Source organism: Engystomops pustulosus, chromosome 6 (assembly GCF_040894005.1).
Source record: "Engystomops pustulosus chromosome 6, aEngPut4.maternal, whole genome shotgun sequence".
Taxonomy (NCBI): domain Eukaryota; kingdom Metazoa; phylum Chordata; class Amphibia; order Anura; family Leptodactylidae; genus Engystomops; species Engystomops pustulosus.
Genome location: NC_092416.1, coordinates 163,528,280 through 163,539,288, shown reverse-complemented (window position 1 = coordinate 163,539,288; position 11,009 = coordinate 163,528,280). Strand labels below are relative to the sequence as shown.

General features: G+C 38.5%; 1 long non-coding RNA gene across 1 annotated transcript; it reads left to right on the top strand.

Annotated features, from left to right (window-relative positions):
- Positions 1-2,438: 2,438 nt before the first annotated feature.
- Positions 2,439-8,607, top strand: LOC140066158 (uncharacterized). The gene is made up of 4 exons (XR_011848134.1): positions 2,439-2,462; positions 2,589-2,650; positions 3,314-3,412; positions 8,525-8,607. It is a non-coding gene; the product is annotated as an uncharacterized lncRNA (long non-coding RNA).
- Positions 8,608-11,009: the final 2,402 nt, after the last annotated feature.

Genomic DNA, 11,009 nt, shown 5'->3' with positions numbered 1-11,009 from the left:
GCATGGAAACAAAAAAAAAAGGTTAATTCCAAAATAAGAAGCAAAGTAAAAAATGAAAAATTATACTCTCCACTATGAATTAATGTTTTTTTTTTTTATTTAAAATCATGACTACTTTCAAACTGAACAGACCTACAAAGAGTTAAAGGGGTATTCCCACTTTGGCAAATTATTGTTATTGTTTGTATAATAAAAAAAAATTATACAATTTTCTTTATACAATATACTTTCTATATAAATTCCACACAGTTTTCTAGATCTCTGGTTGCTGTCACTCTATAGAAAGCTTCTATGTTACTTCCTGTGGATAGAAATCTGTTCATGGTCACACAGGTGCACAGCTCGTTAGTATCATAGAGAATAATCAGAACTGTGTGATATAACGAGCTGTGCACCTGTGTGACCATGGTCAGATTTCTGTCCACTAGAAAAAAATAATGAAGGTTTCTATAGAAAGACAGCAAGCAGAGATCTAGAAAACTGTAAAGAATTCATGCAGAAAGTATGTGGGAAATCTTTATAATTTTTTATTATTTGAACAAAACCAATTACTTGTTGAAATAGGAATACCCCTTTAAGTTATGTTTATTATTTCCCAATTTAATCAATAAAATATGGCAGAATGTATATTAAAAACTAGATAGCGCCAGCACATTATGCCCAGATATTGTCATCACTTGTCAGCCTCTGTTCCATTTCCTATAAATATACAGTGTAAACTATACTTGTGCTGAAATAATTACCATAATCCGTAAAAGTCATTTCAATCTGTCAACCTACAGTGAAGTTATGTTTATATGTGTAAAACTTGTTAAACGTTTTTGGAAAACATGGCTAGAAAACACTTCAGTAAACTGCTTTTACACAAGAAGTCAACTTGAATTATTTGAGAAGAAAATATATGACAATGTAGATGAAGCTCCCTGCTTCAGAAGTATGCCTTGCTCGGGAAAAATCTATGATTGTATGGAATTTTTCATTTTAATTTTTCTGAATCCTTATTTAGAATCTTCTTTAAATCTTCATAAAGCGGCTTTATCTTTAAAAAATTAAGTTGTGTGCAATATCAAGGAAACTTATCAAAGCAGTTGGTCCCATTTTCTTTGATATTACTGTAACTGGTGCAGTGCTTAAATTTCCAACTATTTTACAAATCAATTGTAGAATTAGGAAATTATAACCAGTTACATTCAAGAGTATGGGGCGTCCTGCCACACCTCCACTGAATTTACAAAAGGAAGACAAACTATCCAGGAATTAAAAAGGTACATTGGGGCACATTTACAAAGGGCTTTGTGACACACTTTAGTCGAACTGGTCACATTCTGCAAGGCTTAAACGTCTTGCATAGGTATTTAAGAAGTTTGTGATTATGTTGCATGGGACCCTTTTGTGGCGCAGCTGCCTTCAGACACAAATTAGGGGGCATGCCGTTGGTCAGTCCGACTGGTTGGGACCAAGTGCCGTATTTAACTTTTAAATTGTGTTGCACGCTCTATGTTAAAGATGCACCACAAAAAAGTTGTTGAACTCTGTTGGACCAGTGCACGTAAGCGACACATTCATGATTTCTGGTGCACGATCTTAGTGAATCACGAATGCTGCGTTATAGACGGACAATGCACTTTCAGAGAACTCGAGTGACCTGGTAAGTAAATGTGCCCCATTGTGTTAAAAGTTGCTACAATAAGGTCAGACATTAGCAACACGGAAGAATTTCAGGTTAAGGCATGCTTCACATGATATGAGTTGTACATGTTTTTCATACAGCAACATATGTTTTCACCAAATTTTTCTCACAAATATAATCAAGTAAATGGGACAAAATGTGTATGAATTCTTCATAAATATTTTTTATGATTTTTTTTTCATTCTCTACATGATCTTGGATCTGAAGTTGACATAATTTATTAATTTTACAGCAGCTACATCTCTATGAGTTAGATACTGTGGAGTTTGTAAAGTTGTGATGGACTCTGACCTCTCCTTTGCACCGTATATATGCAATCACTTGCATGTTCTTGCCACATACACCTCAAAAATATTTCTAGAATCCGCCCTTTTCTTAACCTCTAAAACTCAAATTGCTGCTCCAATTCATTTACGACTTGACTACTGTAACCCCCTACTAATCGGTCTTCCACTCATTAAACTCTATCCTCCTCCTCTCTCCATATGTCCCCCATGATTTGTAAAGTATGGCGAAATATATTGGAGATATGTTGTGACCATCATTGTTTATTGATCTGAAGATACAAATCAATATATTGGTCATCTATGTAACACTAACTTATTATATCCTTTATGTTGAACAGAAATGAATAAGGTACACCTATTTCTTCTCTCAGCCTATATCATATGGGTTGTACATTCTCATATTGTCCTAGAGAAGAAACAGCAAAAATTTAACAGTGACAGCATGCGTAATTTTCCAGAGATTCTTCCACCAATATCAATTATTGGTGAGTAACTGACATATAATATACATATATATATATATATATATATATATATATTTGACAATCAAGATTTTGTCCATGAATTAATTAAAAAAACAAGGAAAAATAGTCATTTGTTTTATTTCACAGATTTGAGAAAGTCTTCTCGGATGGTAAGCAGAGCAGAAGCTGAAAGGAATAAACTGGCAAAGGTAGATATAATATATAATAAAGTATTGTATGTCTAAATTACACACATAAAGGCGAGGAATTATTAATCAAGTTGTGCCAAAATATGTTTTTCCAGTCATTGGCCAGTAAGTTGAAACAGTAGCCAAACACTTCATGTGGGTCACGCAAGGCCACGTTGCAGAGAGAACATCCATGGATGAAAATCGAACAGGCGTTTGTTTTGTTGTGTCATCCTTATAATGTGTCTTATGTATTTGCTACAGTCATGTTAACTCTGGTTGGCTGTAGGCATTGACTAATCAAATGTAAGCTTTTCAGTTGGCAAGGAGGAAACTGTGTGTCTCAGATTTTGGTGTGACCAGAATAGGGGATGATTTTGATGGACAGAAATTGTCTGGCATAAATATTTTTATTTAAAATGATCTCTGTACTTTAAAATATTTTAAGTGTTTTTCAAACAAGATAAAAATACATCTTTATAATGTTCCTTAAATATCGGATAGATGTGAGATCACCTTTCTATATCTAAAATGAGATTTTTCTCATAACCAATTAATACTGTTATTAATAATATTAATATTAATAATATTAATAACCAAAGTGATGATCACTTTATGTAATCAGCAGAGAACTCTGAGTTATCATGTTACTGTAATACCAACTTAAGTAATCTTGAGTTACAGAAACAGCATAGAACAATGAAGGCTCGAAGGCTCATTGAGAGCAGTGGAAAGGGAGCACAGTGACCCTCAGACCCTTTTGAAAAACAGATATTGGACATGGTCAGTGAATAATCTGAACAAATAGGAGACTTGTAATGAACAGCTGAAAGAGAAGCTTCCAGCATTGTATTACATCAATGGTGCATATAGAACAGCGGAGTGACTATTTCCAGCATCATCACATGTCAAAAAGGGAGGCAGCCACAGAGGGGGAACTTGGCTGTCTGTGGACTGGGGGGGAGAGCAGGTGCTGACTGAGGCTGGACTGGACTGTGTGTGGACTCAGGGTTGGGGGGCTGGGATGTCTGTGGACTGGGGGGACACTTGGCTGTCTGTGGACTGGGGGTGGACTTGGCTGTCTGTGGACTGGGGGGGACTCGGCTATGTGTGGACTGGGGGGGGGGCAGTTGCTGTCTGTGGACTGGGGGGGACTTGACTGTCTGTGGACTGGGGGGGACTTGGCTGTCTGTGGACTGGGGGAGGCAGGGGCTGTTTGTGGACTGGGGGGTGACTTGGCTGTCTGTAGACTAGGGGGGATCGGGCTATGGAATGTAGGGGGGCTGTCTATAAACTGAGTGGGCTGTCTGTGGACTGGGGGAGCCAAATGTGGACTGGGGGTAGACATTCTGTGAATAGGTATATACTGAGTGGGCACATGCAGGGGCTTTATATACACTAAGTGGGCATGTGTGGGGCTATCTATATATTGAGTGGAACGTGCAGGGGCTATCTATATACTGAATGGGCATGTGCTTTCTATATATTAAGTGGGCATGTGCAGGTGCTATCTATATACTGAGTGGGCACGTGCAGGGGCTATCTTTATAGTGAGTGGGAACATGCAGGGGCTATCTATATACTGAGTGGGCACGTGCAGGAGCTATCTATATAGTGAGTGGGTGCATGCAGGGGCTATCTATATACTGAGTAAGCACGTGCTGGGGCTATCTATACACTGAGTGGGCATGTGCTGTGGCTATCCATATACTGAGTGGGCACATGCAGCGACTGTCTATATACTGAGTGGGCATGTGCAGGGGCTGTCTATATACTGAGTGGGCATGTGCTGGGGCTATCTATATACTGAGTGGGCACGTGCTGGGGCTATCTATATACTGAGTGGGCACGTACAGGAGCTGTCTATATACTGAGTGGGCACATCCAGTATAGTAGGGTCCTGTCAAAGGAGTTTAGCTTGTCATGGCTTAAAAATGTTTTGGTCCACAAAAATTTGTGTAGACAATGTTATGTATTAATGTGATAATGGACGCCAGTGAGTGGCACAAAATTTGTCCATAGTAAATGCCTGTACAATTGCTTGTTCATGCCCCATAGTGGGGCATAATAAACATAAACCACAATTTAATCTTAATCACTTTGGTAAGTTAAAAGGGTGTTCTCATCCAGGTATTCACATTTAATGTAATTTATCTGCGATATATACACATTTATTCAACTGGATGTTATAAAAATAAATACAACAGAAGATTATACCGCTGCTGGAATGATTGCACAAAGAAACAAATAGTGTTTGCATGTGAAATGGACAAGAGTTACTGCATTCCCCCACATTCATCCCGTGGTAATGAACGTGGAATACAGGTGGTCAGACAGGACTCAATAGCACATGCATGGTCCCCACTGCCAAAGTGCGGGGTGATTTTATTCAAGGACAGCCATCTACAGTCAACATGGTGACCTTTATGGGAAATTGTCTTCACACAGATATATATATGTATATCTATATACATCTATCTATATATATAATATATCTATAAACATCTATATACATACATATATATATAGAGAGAGATAGATAGATAGGGAATACCCCTTCAAACTCTTTCCACACCATGATGTCTCCCAACGTCATGGTTCGGCAGCGAGTATATGAAGAGGCTCATGGGCTTCACATTGCTGCATTGTGTCGGCACCCATTGAGGGTGTTAGCCCTTTACCGGCTCCTTTTCCGGTGGCATGGAACAGACAGTGGCGCATGGGTGCCGCCATTGTGGCTCTGATAGTCGATCCCCATGATGTCATCTGGGAGCGACAATCAGTTGCCATGACAGCCTGGTGTCTTTGTAACAAATCATGTGCAAAATCCACATATACTACTATACTGTAGTATAGTAGTATAGTTAGGATCGATTAGACAAGCTTGGGTTAAGTTACCCTAGGGCAGTGGTGGCGAACCTATGGCACGGGTGCCAGAGGCGACACTCAGAGCCCTTTCTGTGGGCACCAGGGCCATCGCCCAAGCCCACCAGACAGAACTCAAAAGAATTTTCCTGCAGTTCCAAACAACTTAAAAGATACTGCTTTCAGTGATATTTTAAAGTGATACATACTTGGCTACATGGGAATGTAGGAAGAGGGGAATGTGTAAACAGGACTGAATTATCTTTGGAGGACTTCCTGCTGGACCCATGACTCTGCACAGAGGGACACTGGAAAGAAGCTACAATGATGCAAATGTTCCATCTTTTTTTTCTAATATGTTGGTGTCTTCAGGAGGCCAGTATGATTGAACGTTGTTGAACAGGGAGCAATAAGTTATTGCTTTATTTTTGGTTGGCACCTTGCGATAGACGAGGGGGCTTGGGGGTTTCAGTTTGGGCACTCAGTCCCTAAAAGGTTTGCCATCACTGCCCTAGGGGGTCTTAAGAATAGTAAAAAAAAAGATTTTAGTTAAAATAGTTTTTTTTTTAAATGTGAAAAAAGCCTAAAAGTTCAAATCACCCCTCTTTTCCTAGAACTGATCTAAAAATAAATAAACAATAAAAATCCTTGACATGATAGGTATAATCACATCCCAAAAGTCCAGATATATCAATACTTAAAAACGGTTATCACCTTCAGTGAACTCAGCAATGGAGAATAGCGCCCAAATGTCACAAAACAGCACTTTGCCATTTTGAGACACATAAGAATTTTAATTAAAAAGCGATCTAAAGGCTGTACAGTGCCCATAATGGTAGCAATCAGAACGTCATCTCATCCTGCAAAATGACACCTTATACAGCTCCATACACCAAAGTATAAAAAAAGTAATTGGTCTCAGAATATGGCAAAATGAAGAATCTTTTTTTTGTACAAAAGATTGAAATTTTTGAAATCTACTTAAACACAAAAAAACCTGTATAAATTTGGTATATCCATGATTTTACCGACCCAAAAAAAAAATAGGGGAGGTGTAATTTGGAGTGCACAGTGAAAGCCGTAAAAACAGGGCCCAAAACAAAATGGCACAAATGTGTTTTTCACTGCATTTGGAAATTTTTTCCAACTTCCTAGTACATGATATGGGATATTAAATGCTGTCACAAGAAATTAAAATGTGTTACATCAAAAACAGGTCTATATACAGCTCTGTATGCCGGAAAATGGCTGTATCCTTAAGCGGTTAAATAAACGATTTTGGAAGCCTGTTATTGTTATGCGATACCTAAAACTGGCATACTTTATTTTGTCGTAAAATTTCTATAAGAAACAGAAAACAGTTATTTTTATCCTGAAGGATCAAACATTTATTTTTTAGTGTATGAGTCTGCTTTTATCTTTGTTTTCTATAATGTAGTACTAGAACATCCACGGCTCACCAGCAAAAGTTACAAAGGCCAAGTTCATACATGATTAATTATATTACATAAAACACACATTTAAAAAAACCTCAAACATTTACAGATAACATATGTAAAATTTAATTTCAAGTCAATGATGTCAAAGTTTCACAGCAAAAATCTGTCCGCAATATACTTCAACTTGGTGTGCAGCTTAAATTGAAGATCAAGAATAGCTCCTTAGTGTATAAATACTGTATTGAAGCCTATGTGTTATAATCAGATTGTTATACACAAATAAAACATTTTTATAATATATTATGTATAATTTACAGGAGGACCAGCATTTAATTATACAGACAGTCCCCAGGTTACGTACAGGATAGGTTCTTTAGGTTTGTTCCTAAGTTGAATTTGTATGTCGGAACGATATACTTTATCATTGTAACCCCAGCCAATTGTTTTGGTCTCTGTGACAATTGGATTTTAAAAGTGTTGGATTCTCAAAAAACCAGGATTAACAATAAAGCTTCATTACAGACACATTTGATAACTATTATAGCTGTTTATTGTAGCCCAAGGCTAAAGTACAGTAAATTACCAATATCCAGAGGTCCGTTTGTAACTAGGGGTTGTCTGTAAGTCTGGTGTTCTTAAGTAGGGGGCCGCCGGTACTCCATCTTTAATTACACTAAATAAGGTTGTTTTGAAACAGAAGAAAGTTTAATGGAAAAACTGTTCTTTTCTTGATCCTACCCAAAAAAAAAATAGCTGCCCCTCTATATTCATTTCCATACAGCAAGTTTACCTGTTTTATCTTATAAGGCCCTCAGGCCAGGAGTCTACTATCCCAGTCTACAAAACATAAATGATAAATCAGAAGATACCAATTAAAACAACTTCGAAACTATTAAAAGAAAGAAGTTTGGATATCTAACAATGACCCCAGACAATCTGCAGAACAGGAGAATGGAAGTTCATCTTAGCACAGGTCAGCTCAGAGTAATCTGAGACCACTGTTGTGATAGTCACTGCCAGCATCCCTAGCAGTCGGAGCCTCAGCAATCAGACATGTATTCGTTATCCAAATATGTTTTTGATGTTAAAAATTTTGTAAGTCATTTACAGTAAAAAATTATACTTAATCTTTTTAATATATTTTAAGTATTTTAAATTCTACATATATAACATATATTGTTTGAGCAACACCTACAACTTACTTTTAATTGTTGGCCTGTGTTTATACATGCAGCCTGAAACATTGTATCCTGCAGCCTGGAAATTTTAAGTATTATTGTCGCACTTCTGTTAAAGGACTGCCGTGCATCCGGCTTCCAGTCTGTTCTCAATCCATGTCCATTTTTGTCCTATTCATGTGTCCTCCAAGACATACTGTTCCCATTATTCACCAATTAGCTTTGTAAAAATAGATAAAACATAGACAGTACATGGATGGCATGTATGTTGCAACCACATAGAATTACATTGCGAGAACAGGACACAAATTAGAACAAAGAGCCTTTTAGTCAATAGAATTTTTTTTTATTTTACTAACTAAAATAAGAACTCATTTTATGTGAAATATTAATTGTGATCATTTGTATTGCAGAAAAAGCATTTACCTAAAAAGAAAAAACCATGGACGCCCCCTCCTAACTGCGTGCCTCTTAGATCCAGTTGCAAGCCGCCTGCACCTCCATGCTGTGAACCTTGCGCTTTCTGTCAATGTCATTTTTTCAAAACTGTCTGCATCTATAAAATGGGTTATTCTTATTGCTAAAATACTATACACTACGGCCATGCAAAGGGCATCAGATAAAATGTAGTTGCCGTCCTTCACTTTTAAATGGCTTCACGTATACGCTGTGGTTTATGCTTATGTGAGTTATGCCATAAAAATACATGCTATTTTTGAAATTTGTCTTCTTTAAAGTTAAATAAACATTAATGAGCATTACCTTTTTTCTGCTTTATTTCAATCTTTGTCATTAGAAGTGAACAACAGGAAAGCATATAGCCCTAAACATTAGTCACAGACTAAAGGCAATGCTTTTGATGTGTGCTCGAAATCATATCAAACTGTGCACTGAAAGGCAGACTGGACACATACACAGTACAGCTGCCTATGGATATGCTATAGATAAATCGGTTTCTGAAGACATATTGAGAGGAGACATTGGGAGTACAGTGTATTCAAGGCAAACAAGACCAGTGTTTAAATATACATACAAGTCCCTGTGTCATTGTGGGTGGAGATAAGGTAAGGAAAAAAAGGATAATTAAATATTACTAGGTGTTTGTTAAAAGGCTCCACTTATAGTGGAGGCAGCAGAAGAACTTCTGGTGGGTCAAATAAATGCTGCTTCAAATGACGGTGAAGTACTTATCATGGGTACTTCAATTACCCAGATATTGACTGGGGGGGGGGCAGGTCCTTCAAAGGTAGCAAGTTTTTGTCAACAACAAAACACAGTTACCTGTTACAACTGGTATAAAACCGAACAACAGGGGGGGTACTGCAGACCTGACAAGGTATCAAAATTACATGTTGGAGGGATCCTGGGTAATTGTGACCACAATATCATTGATTTTATATTATGCTTTACTAATATGATTTGTAGAGGGGCAATGAACACTCTAAACTTCAGGAGGACAAATTGTCAGCGACTAAGGGAGGACTTTATAGGCATAAACTGCACCAAAAGTGTGTTTGCCGGTGCATGATGTGTTGCGTGCACCAGACACTTCTTAAATACCTGTGCAAGCAATTTGCACTGAAAAGAACAGGCAAAATCTGATAGAAAACTGGCACACGACCCTTAGTAAATGTGGGCCAATGGTCTCAGAAACAAAAGCATCCAAAAAATGGGAAATTTTCACAAATATTGTGAAAAACACATTCCATATGGGAAAAAGCATAAGAGAAACAAAGAAAGCCAATGTGGTGAACTAGTACAGTAAGATGAACCATAAGCCAGAAAGATAAGACATTTAAAGGCAGAAAAAATAGATTGAAAGACTGAAAGAAATATTGCCAAGGAAAGTAAAAATAATCCTAAATTATGAACGATCATGGAAACTACAGACCTGTGAGTTTATCTTTTGTTGTGGGGAAAGTATTTGAGGGGTTTGTTAGAGATGCTATCCTGGAGTACCTCACTACTAGAGATGAGCGAACACTAAAATGCTCGGGTACTCGTTATTCGAGACGAACTTTTCCCGATGCTCGAGTGCTCGTCTCGAATAACGAACCCCATTGAAGTCAATGGGAGACTCGAGCATTTTTCAAGGGGACCAAGGCTCTGCACAGGGAAGCTTGGCCAAACACCTGGGAACCTCAGAAAAGGATGGAAACACCACGGAAATGGACAGGAAACAGCAGGGGCAGCATGCATGGATGCCTCTGAGGCTGCTTAAACGCACCATTATGCCAAAATTATGGGCAACAGCATGGCCATGACAGAGTGACAGAATGAAGCTAGATAGTATCTAAAACATGCAATAATTGACCCTGACACTATAGGGGACGGCATGCAGAGGCAGCGGCAGCAGGCTAGAGAGTGTCATGGCGACATACCCTAAATGGACTCAGGCTTCAAACCAATGGGTGGCAGAGAGGAACCAAAGGAGGTGAGCAAGAAGTGCTCAAATAATATCGGTACATGATAAAAGTTTGCCAGTATATTTTGTGGATTACACAGCAGGGTGGCGACAAAGTTAACATGGAAGCCATGAAAACAACCCAAAATTCTGCCTGACACAGCTCGTTTGATAAGGGGACCATGTATGGAGGCAGTGAACTAGTAGTAGATTAAAGGTGCTGCAGTTAAAACTATGTTAGTTGGATCTTGGCATGGAGCTGGCGCTCCGCTGCCAGACGAGCTTTCGCCAATCCAAGCCCCTGTCTCTAGGCTACTCCCCAAACAGCACTTTTGTATAAGATCAAGTGTAGTAGCGTTCTTATAAGTTTAGGATATGCCGGGTGAGGGGAATGTAAACAGATGCGCAAGAAGCGCATGATGCGCATGGAGCTGGCGCTCCGCTGCCAGGCGAGCTTTCGCAAATCCAAGCCCCTGTCTCTAGGCTACTCCCCA